The sequence below is a fragment of the Sinocyclocheilus rhinocerous genome, unplaced genomic scaffold (genome assembly GCF_001515625.1).
Source record: "Sinocyclocheilus rhinocerous isolate Xijiao unplaced genomic scaffold, SAMN03320098_v1.1 scaffold1821, whole genome shotgun sequence".
Taxonomy (NCBI): Eukaryota; Metazoa; Chordata; class Actinopteri; order Cypriniformes; family Cyprinidae; genus Sinocyclocheilus; species Sinocyclocheilus rhinocerous.
Window position 1 is genome coordinate 204803 of NW_015636262.1, and position 3778 is coordinate 208580.

Sequence of the window (3778 nt, forward strand, 5' to 3'; positions counted from 1 at the left end):
CTTCTCTGCAGAATGCGATACATCCGCTCAACCAATCACAGCGCACCATTCCACGCACTCTAGACAGTAACTGACAAGCTACGCGATATTGCGTTTATATCACGATATCGCAGATGAATCGCATTTGATTATGAACGTGATATTGCATAGCTTGTCAGTGATCTACGGCTTTGTGTATTAAATGCCGCTCCATCTGTAAGCACTTCCCATCTGCTCTCCATACTGTACAGTACTTTATAAGTTCTGGACATTAAAGGTGCTGTATGTAAGTTTTTGACTCTACTAAAGCATAAAAATACAATAATATGTTTGCAGATATTTAAGAAACATGCTAAGTTAACATGCTAAGTTAACATGCTAAGTTAACAATGCTACAGGCAGTTATTCTCCTTTGAAAATGTGCGTTCCAGGCCGGAATGTTGGTCTCTGTTTTGGTTTGTGAAACCCGCCCACTGCCAGTTTACCCAATTGTATTTCGGCACCTGGGTTGCCAGTTGGCGGAAAACACAGCATATTTAATTTCAGTGATGGAAGCTGGCAAACAAAAGTGTTGGTGTCGTCAATCTGGCAACCTGCATGTGCGTCAAGTCTGAGGAGGAGGGGCCGGGTGAAAAAACCCTCTCCAATATTTTGAATTTGGACTGCAATACCTAGTTCAACCACTCGGTGTCAATCCTACATACAGCACCTTTAAATATTCTGCGGGTTTCTTCAGGTTTCTGGGTTATTTAAAGCACCAGCTACACTAGCAATTATAAAAATGACATTCAAAGAACTTGTAGCGATTGCTCCCGATGTCTGCTGGAAGTGCACAAACCTCCTTTTAACCTTTAAAGAGTGTTGCATTCTTTGGTTTCTTGTATGAAATCAGTTTGCAAATCTCTACATTATTAGCAAAAGACAGATCTGCTTAGCTGATTGGAGGAGAGAAGCATTTTAATAACAAAGCTGTTTAAGCAGCTGTTTAAAATGCGATATCTGTTTGTCAGTGTCGATTCATTAGGAAGACAAGGTTTTAATTAGCTTCCTGAGTCACTAACATGTTGGAGCCGAAGCAGCTGCTTGAATGAATCACCAGTGTAATGAAAGAATGATTATTTAGAGTAATGTAAATATAATCTATTTATCACCAGTAAGCACAGTGCAGAAGTAGAAGATTGCTGTAATATTGTAACGCTGGCTAAACTCGAGACGAGCGAGGGTTGGATCCAATTGCAAAATAAGGTTTAATAAGGAAATAAAAGAACTGAGATACACAAAGAAACAGATACAAGAGAAGAACAAAATAACAGAAGCAGAACTAAGCGAACCAGCATAACAGCCTGAGAAGGACATGACCTGACGAAGCTATTTACAGCAGGGCTAATAGACCAACAAGAAAACAAAAAAACACCTGGGAGGCAATCAAGAAACTACTAAATGAGAAAAAACTACAAAGAGGCCGCAAACAGAATAGGAAACAGGAAGAAAGATATAAACAGTCCAAACAGACACAAGGGATATGTAACAAATGTACTGTTTTTTACTTTGATTGTTTTAATGAGACAGCTGAAACGTTCAGCAATACCATTTATTACTATTATTTTCTACATTGCACCAAAGTACAATGGAAAAAAACAAAACAAAAAACAAAAAAACATAATTTGAGATATAATCTCTGAAAAAGTCTTGTATTTTATTATCTTATCGTATTTTGCTTCTTCAGTGTTTTTTAACTGAGCAGCAAATCAGCATGTTAGAATGATTTCTGAAGACTGGAGTAATGATGCTGAAAATTCAGCTTTGATCACGGGAATAAATGACATTTTAAAATATATTACAATGAAAACAGTTATTTAAATAAATGTAAAAAAAATAAATAAATAAAAATAAAAATAAATTTGATTTAAATTTATTTTAAATTAAATTTTAAAAATTACAGTTTTTACTGTATTTTTGATCAAATAAATGCAGATTTGCTGAGCATAAGCGACTGCTTTAAAAAAACATTCAAACTTTCAAACATTTTTAATTTTTTTAATTTAAATTTAAAACAAAATTTAAAATATATAGTTTTGCAGTGTAAGGTAATATGCAACTTAAGAGACATTCTGAAGCAGTCAATTGACTGCTCAATTGATCTTTTTCTCAAAACATTATGGCCAAATAGTGGGCACAAGCCCTGTTTCTCTTTCCAGGGCTCTGTATTGCGTAACTGTTATTAAGCTGTGTGTGTGTGTGTGTGTGCGTGCGTTTGTGTGAGAGTGTGTGTGTGTGTGTGCGTGTGTGTGTGTCTGAATGTATGCATGCGTGCGTGTCTGTGTGTGTGTGCGTGCGTGTGTGTGTGAGAGTGTGTGTGATTTATTGCTGCCTTTAGAAAGAGAAATAACACAGTAACCAATAATACAGCACAAAATAATAATAATAAAGACAAACAAATGTCCATCTCTCCAATTGGAATTAAAAACGTGACCTCTGCTCTGTAAACATCCATTTCAGTATTTCCATTTTGAAAATAACTAATGAAAATAGATCACAAAAGTATTTAGTGTTTTCAGTTTGTACATTCTTTACATTTCTTTTGGACCTGAGGCAGAAAACTGGAAACATGGTGAAAAAAAAAACTTTTTGGTTTTTGACTTATGCATAATAATGTTATAATTAATTAATTCAAATAAATGTGATCTTACCACAATATTTCATCTATCTGATCTGAAAGGGGCAGAATACTGAGCTAACGAGCCGTAGCTTCGCGTCAGTCTTGCCTTCACGTCATGCATTAAAATAGTTTAAAGCTGTGTATTCGCTCTTTAGCAGCAGTTTTTACGGCAATATTTAAATGACACCCTGGTCATTCTTGGTGTACCCAGAATAGTCCCACACTATCGACTCCAGGCATTTCTCTGGTGGAAATAAAGGATCACTGTTTGGTTCGTCTGTCATAGGTAATCTAGAGTGTGTAGTAGCCTCCGTGTCTCTGATAAGCACAGCATTTTAAGCTGGTGCACCGCTAGTGTAACTTTATTTTCGTTTTGCGCACATTGCAACAGTTCCGTTCTGTGCAACAGAAACACTCGGTGTAGCGGAGGCTTTACGATTAATTAACCATGACATTTTAAAGCGCGGTTAATTGTGAAACCGGTTAATCGCTGCATATCTATTACAGTCCAGCATATTTAGTATTTTTTTGTTGTTGATAAATATCTAATTGCAGTTCTAAATATTGATTGAGTACTCAAAATATTTATTAAATGCTGTGCCATTCCTGGTAATATTAGCAAACAGGCTAGTTAGCCCTCCAACCTTAATGAAACCAGTGTTGGGTACCATCAATGGTGTGACAGCAGCTCAGATAGCTCTTGTAGTAACAAGCTACTTGCTAAAAATATTTAATTGTTCTTTAATGCTGCACAACTTCCTGTGTCACTAGCAAACTGGCTAGTTAGGCTCCAGCTATAGTGGAACCAGTGTTAGGACATCACTTACCAAAAGTAGGCAGTGACTTTACCAAATTTCACTACTTACATTAAAGGGGTCATATGACGTTGCTAAAAAAAACATTATTTTGTGTATTTGGTGTAATGCAATGCGTTTATGCGGTTTAAGGTTAAAAAAACATTATTTTCCATATAATGTATATTATTGTTTCTCCTCTATGCCCCACCTTTCTGAAACGCATCGATTTTTACAAAGCTCATCGTTCTGAAAAAGCTAGGTGTGCTCTGATTGGCCAGCTATCCAGTGCGTTGTGATTGGCCGAATACCTCAAGCGTGTGACGGAAATGTTACGCCCCTACCA